Here is a 12,365-nt window from a genome sequence, read left to right on the forward strand (position 1 = left end):
AAAAACCTACAAAAAACATTTTTGTTGGTTGCAGCTGGTCAACCTACAGTTCTTTACAGGGCTTCATGGAGGCAGACAGTACTGTCTAGGAGATGGCAAGCAAAATGATGAACAAGATGGTATGTGGGAATAATACTAATTTTATTTTATATGCATTGGCAAAACCCAAGCAATACTGAGGGTCTGTAGTGCATATAAGCTTTTTGTGTGTGAAACCAGATGAGTTGATAGCAGAAACAATTTTACCTCAGAGGATATTGAAAATCTGCCCAGGCTGGGTAAAGCAAAATCCCAAGCACTTCTAAGTTTTGGGGTAATCTCAGGATTCCCTTGGAGTTACTTATTGCTCTATTTCATGTTAGGTAAAAAAAACAGTAAACTACTAAACAATAAAATGAATGTTACTGATTTACATACAGTATCAAGCCTCAATTCCACCACTGCCCTGGTTTCAGCTTGGTTAGAGTTAATTTTCTGGTATGGTGTTATGTTTTGGATTTAGGATAAAAATAATGTTGATAACATGCCAATGTTTAGCTGAGCAGTGCTTTTGCTAAGCCAAGGACGTTTCAGCTTCTCACACTGCCCTGCCAGTGAGGAGGCTGGGGGTGGGGTGAATAAGGAACTGGGAGGGGAAGAACGAGCAAACCCAAACTGCCCAAAGGGGGATCCCATGTCATATGACATTATGCTGAGTTGGCTAGAGTAGGCTGAGGTACTGCTCAGGGACTGGCTTGGCATCAGTCAGCAGGTAGTGAGCAATTGCATATGTTTTGTATATACATATATTTTATTATTATTATTTTTCTCTTCATTTTCTGTCCTATTAAACTGTCTTCATCTTAACCCATGAATGAGTTTTACCTTTTTCTGATTGTTTCCCCTAACCCTATGGGGGAAAGTGAGTGAATGGCTGTATGGTGCTGAGCTGCCTGCCAGATTAAACCACAACTACCACTGAGGCTGTTGGCATTTTAAAAAAGCTTTAGAGCTAAGAAGGAATAAAAGAGTCTCAAATAAGATACTGCACACTTTATTTATTTATGATTGCTGCCATGCACCTTCCAAAAGGATGATGGGATCTATTCATCTGTCTATGTGACTAAATGATAAAATGTGTGCTGGTACAGGCTTGTGCTTGTGCTTGTTACAGCTGGCTAAGAATAGAGTTTGTTCTGTGTTAAACAAGATCATTGGTATCCAGGAAGATTTCACTGGAAGTTTTTCAGTACTTCAGAGATGGAGAGGTCCCTTGGAAGCTCTTTCTGCTGATATGTAAGCGAAGCTGCAGAGAGCTCTTTGCCATGTTCTTCTGTAACTCCCATGTAAATCATACTTGTGTGGTCAAAGTATAGCTAACATGGTAGGGAGGGTTTGGGATCTTGTGACTAGACTAGGTGCAGTTTCACAGAAGAAGACCGGCTTTATCTCCCTAATCCTTTTGCTGGCAGTCAGGACAAGAAAAATGAAGTTGAGACGCTGTACCTACTTATTGCTTAATTTTTTCCCGTAAATTCTAACCTTGTGGTTAAAAAATCCAAAAACATCCAGTAATTCTCAGCTGTAAACAAGTAGAAAAATACTCCAGAAAGCAAGAGCTTGTAAGTATCCAAACCCTAGATATACTAACACAACTGTATGTCACGTGACCCCTCTCAGTTCTGACTCAAAAATATGTAAAATGTTTGAAAATGTCCGTAGTATTGTGATTTTCTGATGATCTCCTAGTGGAACGAGAGCAATGCAACCGTTAAAAATCCAAATGGAATGAACGAAGAGTTGTGCTGAACTTATATAAACTACTCTTTTTTTTTTTTTGTTAATGTTTAAAAGCTTCTACCAAAGCCTTGCCACCATAATTCTGAGCAATAGAGAGGTCTTTTAATGATAGCTCTGAACAAGAAGTATTACATCTTGGTGTGGTAAATAGCCTGGTTTCTCTTGCTTATAGCCCTAATATCTTGTCTGTCTTTACATGTTATATTCTGAGTATAGTTCAGTGAGTGAAGCTTTTTGTGACCCCTAGTCAATGGCTGAAGTCTTGTATTGGCAGTTGTAAGCTCTGGCCCTGGAAATAGCTGATTACCTGCATTAGGCAGAGTTGAGAGTACCAGTTGCACTTGAACAATTTGGAAATCCAAATTCATCCTCAAGAAGCTAATGAGTAAAGCTTGAATACTTAAAGTGAAGAAAAAGGTTCACTGAAAGTCACAGAAATATGACAGAAGGAAAAAAGCAATTACTTAGAAAAATGTGAGTGGAACTTTTTGGGTCATAAATATTATCTGGATGCCAAGTCTTTCAAAGCCATAGAATTTTTATTTCCACATTGTTATTGTTTAGTAATAAATCTAAAAAGCTTCTACAAATACCTATTTGTCTCAAAGCAATAGATGTTATAAAGGCTTCAACTATAATGACAAGTGTAGGACATTATCATTGGATTTTGGACAAAAAAAGAGAACAAAAGAAATTGAAGTGTCTTCAGTAACACTTTAAACACTATTTTAATTCTAAGCAATTTGAAAATGTGTAGTTGCACTTAGCAGTTTCAAGCAAAAATAATATTATTTTCACTATTTATTTTTTTAATTCATTTTCTTTTTCTTTCCCATCTTTACTTTTTGTTCTCTAGGTTAATTTTATATTCTTTTTTTTTTCTTCGTAAATGCATTCAGAAATATATCTACACTGACTAAATTAGGATGTGTATATTTGTGGGCAGGGACTGCCTTGATTCTTGCAGTTGCTCCGCATTTGTGAGTGACTGATATTACCTGACAGTGTTACATAGTGCTTCTATGTCACGTTAGAAGTCACATTGTGGCCAGTAGAGAGAGGGAGGTGACTATCTCCCTCTACTCAGCTCCTGTGGGGCTCCATCTGGAGTACTGTGTCCAGACCTGGGGCCTCCAACACAAGAAAGATGTGGAGCTCTTGGAACCAGTTTAGGAAAGGTTGAGGGAACGGGGCTTGTTTAGCTTGGAGAAGAGAAGGCTCCGGGGAGACCTCATTGTGGCCTTCCAGTACTTTAATGGAGCATATAAACAAGAGGGGGAGCGACTGCTTACATGAGTTGATAGTGATAGGACAAGGGGGAATGGTTTTAAACTAAGACAGGGGAGATTTAGGTTAGATGTTAGGACAAAGTTTTTCACTCAGAGGGCGGTGATGCACTGGAACAGGTTGCCCAGAGAGGCTGTGGATGCCCCATCCCTGAAAGCATTCAAGGCAAGGCTGGATGTGGCTCTGGGCAGCCTGCTCTAGTGGTTGGTGACCCTGCCCACAGCAGAGGGGTTGAAACTAGATGATCTTTGGGGTCCTTTTCAACTCAGGCCATTCTATGATTCTGTGATTCTAGAAATCATTGCTTCTGATAAATAGATCTACGATATGCTTTCCTACTGCTCTCACAGTAATTATGACACTACTGTAGATGTACAATACTTGCAAAATGAATGGGCCCTTTCTTCACAAACCATTATGAATTCAGACACTTGAAACTATATTTTGGCTAGTCCAGCAGCATCTTTGTGCATAAGTGACAATATGCAGAAAAAGGGATATAATGTGGAACTGAAGGGAAATGGCCTGAAGGCTGCTGTGAGATTTTCTCCAGGACACTTCTGTTAGTCAGACAGCTGTTCTCCTGAGCTGGGTTTACTGACGCTTCACACAGATAAGCATTTTTTAGTGAGTGTATCTGTGATAGTGTCTAATAACTTGCATCTAAAGGCTCTGGTGTTACAGTTCTTACACTTCTTGCATTTCTAGATGGTAGGTTATCGCTGTTTGAAGAATTTTTCTGTCTCAAAGAAGTACATCTTGTAGTGCCTAGGACTGTGAAAGAAAAGAATTAGTATCATAAAATAGTCATTTCTGGAATTAAGCAAATTATTCAGCACAGCTCAATCCTTATCACCAGAGAATTTCATCTAAGAGGAGTACTGCTGGTTATAGGAAGAAGGCAAAACTCAGCAGGGGTGTCTTTCTGTTCTACCTTCTCTCTTGATGATTAAGTTGTTAATTTGCAATGGTGAAGTCTAAGGCTTAATTATGTTCTCTGCTCCAAAGATCTAGATCCTGCTATCCTGCCTCTCAGAACATTACATGAGCAATTAGCGGCAGTGAGGGCTACCACAGTGTGCTCTCAGTTATTTCTCTTCACAGTTTTTCACTTCTAAGGAACAGTTTTATACTTTCTCTGCTATGTGAGTATGCCAGACTTTAAAGATTTTCTTAGGCTTGATGGTGGCCCCTTAAGCACTTAAACATGCAAAGTGAATCAGTTTGAGTTCCTCAAACCCCCTAGTACCTAGTCACTTTAGCAAAGTTGGGTCTGAATTCAAGCCAGTGCTCTGTCTGGTTATGAGAAGAGTCTGACTGTGGGTCACTAACTCTTCAGGTCGACGTCCTAGCAATTGTTCTTCAGATCACTCCAAAATGGTACAGGTCCAGTAGGCCACTTCATGCAGAGTATGTCAGTAATAGTTGAGAGACAATGAGAATAGAGTAAGAATGACTCCAATCTTGTGTTAATTGTACTCACTTGTGAAGCTGGAGCAAACCTTATTATATTTTACATGGCATGGAATTCTTTTTCAAACATTTGTCTTGGCAGATGAACTGAAAAACTAGCCCTGAACCGTCCTTTGCAGTTAGACCCCTGCATTTTACAAAGAAAATTGTAGTATAGTTGCTGGAGCTGTTCATCTATGACAGTGGCATGAAATGGAAGTCCCACTAAAATGCAGGGGTGTCAGAAGATTTTAGAAATGCAGGAGCTCTAAAGTGGGATTAAATGATGGCATCCACAGTATGTGTACTGCTGGACTTTCCAAAGGCACCATTATTTTCATAGATTCCCCCCTCAGTTACTTACCAAAAAGATACCTCTGATGCACATCTTTATGGGAAATACAAGGAAGAGCAGAGTTCTTGACTTGTGTGCATCGTTAGTTTGGAACAGACACATTTATTTCTCTTAACTTTTCAATTCCATGATGTCATGAGAACATTTTAAACCAGGACAAACAATCAGCAAGTGCCAAGCTTTTTCCTAAATGCTCCTTATGATCAAACATATGCATCCATGCTTTTAAATACCTCATAATTAAACATGCCTAAATGGAGACTTAATTTGAACATGTAAATTAATCACATGTTATAACAATTGAAATTTGTAACTGAACATCCATTAGCAGACAGTGCCGTTCCTCATTCTTTTGTCTGCATGTTTATAGTAATCATGCAATAGGATTTATGGTGCATGTCACCCTTTGAAAATTAATTCTGAATCAACATAGGAGATGTGTTCCCATTTCTATTGTATAGCTTTGCTCTAAAAATGCAAATAATTGCAAATTAAGCCCCAGATGTCTAAAGAGCAGCAGGAGTAGCCATTTATTTGATGTTTGATGCATGTCCTGTCATTTCTGTGTTACTTCTCAATGGGTTATACGAGTTTCATCGTTTGGACATTTTAGGAAGATAATAAACAATGTAGCTCAACCAAAAAAACAGTTGTGTTTTTTTTTTTTTTCTTAAAAACAAAAAAAAAGACAAAGTTATTTAAAATTTATTTTAAATTGCAGGCTAAGAAAATAAGTTACATAAAAGAAACCTCATTTCTTTCTGAAAAAGTGTGAATTTACCTTCTGAAGCAATTCAGTAAAAGACAAAATTTATCTGGGAATTTAGCAACTACTGAATCGCTATGGTGGGCTATATTAAGTATAGATGGATGAGAATGAGGTCAGTGGAGAAAACATGAGCTACACCCTTCAGAGGTAAACCTCCTTAAAGATATTTATGTAATGAACATCTTTGTTTGCCTGTGTTTTTCAGTGTATGTTCGTGATGCACCATGAAGCTATCCCTAACAGGCATTTGAGAAAGACAATTCCAAAGCATATTTGCATTTCCGCTGAATAACAATAGCACTCCTATTGATAAGAAATGATTTTGCTTGCTTGACTCTTTTGGAGTCAGACTTCACTGTGGGACCCAGTCTCCATGCTGTTAGTGGAGCTTGGTCAGTATGGAATCTTCATTTACTTTACTAGGTGTTAGATCAGGACTTGAAATCCCTCTCCATCAGCTAGTGTTTACTCAGGTGATAACACTGCACTCAGCTTTCTCACCTATGCAGCAGAAGTTCTTTGCAACTGAAACTCTGCACTGGCTTTATTGTATAAACCCGGCTTTGTGCTCAATGTCCTGCTTCCTAATGTGCTACACAGCTGTCTTGTGCTCTTGGCTTCATGCCACCTTCATGTTGCCCCTTCCATTAGGTCAACCGTTTTCACTCTGCTGTTCTGTTAATGCCTTTTATAGAACCACCTTTTTTTAGCGCTCCTTGCAGGAAATGCTTTTCCTGCAGTGCGTATGAATCATTTACAGCCCAAAATGTTACCATATGCAGCTTAAGCCTAAGGGACCCTATCTTGCCCTATTCTGTATGGCAGCATGATGCAGTCAGACAACACATTGACTCGTGGGGAAAATAAATGAATTATTTTTAAAGAAAAGTCTCTCATCCTCGTGCACTTAAATACCTAACTCTGATGAGACACACTTGGAACACATACATGTGAACTTGGACTACTCAGTTATCAACCTAGAGCCTAGATAATGAAGGAGAGTTATACTGGGACTGAGTAATATGTATGAAGATAGGAAAGTGTAAAAATGCAGCAAAATGGCTTTGAGATAATTAGTGGAAAGGAGGTCACAGCCTGTCTTTCTGTCCTACACAAGCCTCTTATTTATTGTTGTGGCAAGACAGCATATGGCTCTGAGTTTGTAGTGGACTATTACCATTTCTCAGTTGTTTTTGCTTTCTCTTTTCTCACAGTAAGATGCAACTTAAATTCCTAAACTCAAAATCCCCAAAAATTCAACCCACAAGCCCCAGTGGTATTTGAAATTTATGTATTCTTTAACCAAAGGCCTTTGCATAACCAGATACTGGTACATTCTTTAGTGAAATTCTTGAAGCTTTGGGCTTAACCACTGCTTCTTTCAGTGAGGTACTTGAAAACACGTTAGCTATGTAGCTGTACTGGAGGGCTGTGTGGATGAGGTATGTCCTTTCTCTCAAATTGACTAATGTCAAAGTCCAGACTGAGGCAGGTTCCCGGCACCAGCTTGGTCAGTCCCATGGTGATGTCAGAATTTTGGTGTTAAAATTTAAACATTTTTTGCTATTATCATTACTACAGAGGAAAACTGCTTTTTTGTCATGAATGAATCTTGTACAGAGGTGTCTGCTGGAGTAAGCAGAGAACTTTGTGATTTTTTATAAATTATTAATTCTGAAGTCTTTATGTTGCCTGAAGCAGTGGACTTGGGTGTAGGCAGGAGAAATTCACCAAACTGAGGGCAAAGAGACTCGATTTTTGAAGGAACGGAAACAAACAATGCAGCAATATCCTTGCTGGAAGGAGAGATATAAAAGTGCTTAAATAGACTTGAGAGAGACAGAAACACACAAAGGGTTTACAAGGCTGGAATTAAGCAAAACTAAGTAGGCTTTAGAAATATACTTAGAAAAAAATAATAATCCTGAAAAGGAAAAGACAGTCTCCCCTTCCACCCAAAATCAGAAAGGAACACTATTAAAATGTTCTTAAAGTATTTAGTTTCTTTTAACAGTGCTCATGATACACTGGGCAGTCCAACATGATCCTGTGTGTATTGGCAAAGCGTAGCAGCCTTTTGGATACATCGACTTCATCTAAGTGTGTTTCAGATCAATGTGTGATAAACTTTATTTAAGTAACACAGCAGTTGTGTTTCACGTAATGAACCAAAATAATAGAAGGCTATTAGGCTTTTTGCTCTTATCTGGCTTCTACATTTTTGTCTAATTTTTGATGTTAATGAGGAATTTCAGCGTTAGGACTCTTTTGCTGAAATATTTCTCAAAAATTACACTTGATTTTTCTTCAAAATTCTTTGTATAATCTGCATTGCCTTTCAATTTACAATGGGAGACTGATTGTGAGCACCTTGAAATGAAATGCGAGGCTGTGCCTTTCTTTTCGCATATCTTTGACAGTATCTTTAGATATCACAAGTGGGAACATGATCAGGAAGCATGGAGCCAGAGTCTAGATCATGTTAATCTGGCATTGCTGTTGTGGGCAGTGGTTCCTTCATGGTGTTAGGCAGAACGTGTGATCTTTCAATGTCAGTGTTCTTTTCATTAATATAGGGTGATGAGAATAATTTAATTCCTATCTGACACAAGATATTTATTTGCTATAGACAAAGGAAATGGTATGGAAATAGCTATACTGAGGATTGTTTAAAATCAAAGCATATCCATCATTTATTATTGGACAATTTCAATTTTATTTATTTATTTATTTTTAATGAAGGAACTCAGTTCTTAATTGATGAGGCTAAAACATTTAAAGGTTGAATTTGTCGTTTGGAGAATATTCTGAATTTCAAGAAAACTACCCCCCCACTGTTTAATTATGAGAAATATTCTAAAGGCTTTCCAAAAGTTTTGTCTTTATGCAGAACCACAGTCTGTTTATTTCTTCATGCCAAAGATGAGGTTTGGCAGAGGATTATCCCATACCCTTGCCAACAGCTCTCCTAAGAGCACACTCAGTTAGTTTATATTACTACTTTTGAAAAAGGAAACATTAAAGAAACCATATTTTTAATACAGTATAAAGGTCCTCTGAAGGCTGAAAATGCATCCCTCTGGCCCCACCTCCATGCAAAGGACTAGGGGAAGTGAGGGAAAAAGGAGTCCTACAGTCAAAAGAACTGCCTCTGTGTGAGGCCTGAGAGTTAGTACAGCTTTGCTCTAACCCTCATTTTCCTGCAGGCTCTGGTTTTCAAAAATTCTTTCTAAGTCTGGTTGCTTGAGTTGAGACAACCATGTCTTCATTTTCAGCATGTCTGGCACTCACACCTGCTGATTGTACTGTGACTGTTCAAGGGAAAGATTTAGAAAACCTCCTCCAATCACTCACCCTACTGCAAGTGCATTTGGTAAATAGAGAGGGGAGTACCCAGTGCCTTGTTCTGTCCATCTGTGAACTCTATGACCTTCTGAACACAACCACATCCCCTCTGCAACATCTCTGAAAGATCATAAAGCCTTTAGTTGCTGTATGTCCAACTTCCATTTTCTTGCTCTTAAAGTAGTATAAGCTCTAGCCGGTGCCTGGAACACTGGCCCTATATCACATACTTCAGTGAAATGACAGGCACGTTCTCTAGCTTTTGACTTAATGTGACATTGTTCTTCCTACATACTGGGGAAAGTGAGACTTGAAGCATCTTCCTAAATATGCAGTAGAAAGGACTGCTGTTGACTAAACTGTTTTCATTTCAGCACAGAGGGTCTTTTTAACGCTTCTAAGACTTCAAGTCTGAGACAATATATAATTAAAACATAGAAGTCTATAGAAATGCCTGATTCTGTAGCTATGTTATGCACAGTGAGAGAACATTTCAGGTGATTATAAAAAGACATGTATTGTAAAAGTGGGGAAAAAGTGTATACACATGCATGCATCCATCTATCTGAACTCAGATTAAAAAAAACCACACAGGTAAATGTTATAGCCTTCATCCAGCTGAATAATTCTCTTCTCCAGGAGTTGTCTTGTCGGTTCATTTGTTGTCCATTGTCCATAGTCATGGGTCAGTTGCATATGGGCTAGGGCTGGTCAGCTATCAAAGAGAAAGCTAAAGCGTGGAAAATGCTAGTTTTCAACTGAGTTCCCAAAATGAAAATGGTAGCTTTTAATTTTCAAAATTTTATTATTATTATTATTTTATTAAACTGCCATGTCCAGAAATTGTTGTTCAGCCATGATGCCCTTTCCTCCCAGGGGCCAAATCAAAGAATTTCTTTTAGGTGGCTAAAATATTACCTAGGTGTTAGGGGTCAATATGCAAAATCTGCACAATCTGGTATGTGCTAATATATTGTAATAAGATTTGAGTAACCAGTGTAGCATGGATAGCATCTTTTTTTATCTATAAGTCTATCTGCCTTGGAGACCTGTCAGATTTCCACCAGTGTGGGTCAAGCTACATTACGGGCCTTTAAGCTCCTGCGGAGAGAGTTAACATTTGAGAGTCAAAGCATTTCTATGATGATATGAAAATAAAACTGATGCAAATTCTTCAACTATTCCACGAGGGAGTTATTTTATAATCTGCAATTATTTTCCATACTGGGAGTATAAACATGGAAAGCTTCAGTATGTAGATCCTTCCTTCACTTGTCACTACTTTACACTGATACTCAGATGGCAATCCTTGTAGAACTTTATATCTTTCTCTGTTGTAAATAGATATTTTGTTTAGTTAACCTACTGAGGGATCTGAAAGGGAATCAACATGTTCTATAAACTCAAGAGAGGGAACTGTTTGTAATTCTCGCTTCCTACACATTACAGAGCAAAAGTATTGGTCCGTCACATCTGCATCAAGCTCAGATCCTTTAAAGTTTTATTAAAGTGTTACCTGCAAATGTAAACTTGTAAGCACCGTTTCTTTCTTTCTCTTTATTTTGAAAACTGTGATTCCCTGAGCTTGGAATGAATAAAGCCCCATTTTGAATAAGTCTTATTTCCTATGACGTTGGGCTGCCTGCTTTTCTAACAAGTCTCAAGCTCCAATTGGAGCTTTTCCAGTGGCTAGGAAATTTCTAACTGTTCAGTACTAGTGGATTCCCTGAAAGCCTTGTAGGGTATGTTCACACTGAAGCCTTTCATTATTGAAAACAGTATTAAGATCATTCTATTTACCCATCCAACTATTTTCCTGCCTCCTACTAGGAGCATAATTATGTTTGAGGTGTCTGCTTTTATCAGATATGGTTGGAATTGGTGATTATGTCAAAAATGACTGAAGTGGCAATACGCATGTGATCGCTTATGCAGACAAAACTTAACTATGATTCATTTCCCTGGGATATCTGGCACCTGTGTTGCCAGAGATATCTGCACCTCTGTGGATATTTATTGTCTTTTTCCTACTGTTTTTTGGAGAAGGAGAGATAAGAGAGTTTCACTGGATATAAAACAGCATTCCCACAGGATATCAGTAATGACCAATGGAATAAATTTCCTGTTGACATTCTGCCCATTTCTGGGATTGATTTTCATCATGGAGGTCTTTAAAAAATATGTTTATACATACAACTGGAAATGAGAGTAGATTGTTTCATTTTTGTCACGTTTCCAAAGTCCTTTGTCATGTCAACAGTCAGGATACAAGTGAGATATCAAGGCTCTGTTTACCTTCACATCTGTTTGTTTGCTGTATTTAAAGATGCTCCTTGATTTTATTACAATAATACTTTTCATTTAGAAATTTGGACCTCCTCTGATGTGAGCCCCAAGCATTTCCATTTCTAAGTGCAAAAAGTTAATCCCTGTGTAATTAAAAGTGGTGCCAGTTTCTAACCACACTGCCTTACCTACCCTAGTCCTTTGGAAATGTTTTACTTGCAACAACTTTATATACTAAACGAATTCATTTAATAAAAATGTTGTTATGATAACTATAAACAACATATTTTTGACATGACTAATGTTTTCATGGAGTTGCTTTCATTTTCACAGGTCACTGCTTCCTTTTCCAGCCTCACAAACAGTTTTCTCAATCATCTTGGTGCCTCAGCACTTGGACCTGTGTCCTATGATTTGATCCTCTTTTCAGACTGTTCTCTCATGTGTCTCTGTCCATGTGCTGTTTTTCTGACACTTTTTTCTTGGGGCACTTTATGACAGATTTTCTCCATGAAAAACTGTTAAAAGAGGTTAGATACCCAGAAATAAAGTGGAAAAAAAAGGAAACAACTGACCAATAATCTACTTAGAAAGTAGTTTTTCTTATGTAATATGTGTGTACATGTTGCTGTCTTATAGTTACATTAATGTTTTTCTGTAAAACATAGGGTACATTTTGTATATGAGCTTAAACTATCAAATTGTAATTATTCATGAATAGTCTCTCTTTCGTTGTTAATTATATGCATCATGCTAAAAAGAGTCTGATATGCTGATTATGAGAATAAAGTTCATCTGAGGTAACAGAGTTTATTCCTTTCTCAGTCATCCAGCCCGGATCTCAGCTGCAAAGTAAGTACCTCTACTGCATCTTGTTACCAAAATAGCAACCTTCTTAATCCTTTGCTATGTAGAACAAAGGTTCTATTCAATCTTTGGAGCAGAAATAGGATCTTATTAATGCACTGGCAACTAAAGTGTTGTTATTTTTGCTAGAAAAGGGCGAAACAGGAATTTACTGATACGTGTTAGATTGAAGGCTGTTATTATTTTGAGATTATTTGAATTGTTAGTTGGGCCTTTCCAATAGCA

The 12,365-nt window shown here is 37.9% G+C and overlaps 1 long non-coding RNA gene across 2 annotated transcripts in view; it reads left to right on the plus strand.

Moving 5' to 3' along the window:
- LOC136057662 (uncharacterized) overlaps window positions 1-11,862 on the plus strand; it is a 93,382-nt gene extending 81,520 nt beyond the window's left edge. For both annotated transcript variants that reach the window (XR_010623054.1, XR_010623055.1), the window contains exon 3: window positions 11,775-11,862. This is a non-coding gene — a long non-coding RNA (uncharacterized LOC136057662). The remainder of the gene's footprint in view (window positions 1-11,774) is intronic.
- The last annotated feature ends 503 nt before the right edge of the window (window positions 11,863-12,365 follow it).

This window comes from Cyrtonyx montezumae, unplaced genomic scaffold (assembly GCF_038088225.1).
Source record: "Cyrtonyx montezumae isolate F1298 unplaced genomic scaffold, pur_monq_1.0 scaffold_10, whole genome shotgun sequence".
Taxonomy (NCBI): domain Eukaryota; kingdom Metazoa; phylum Chordata; class Aves; order Galliformes; family Odontophoridae; genus Cyrtonyx; species Cyrtonyx montezumae.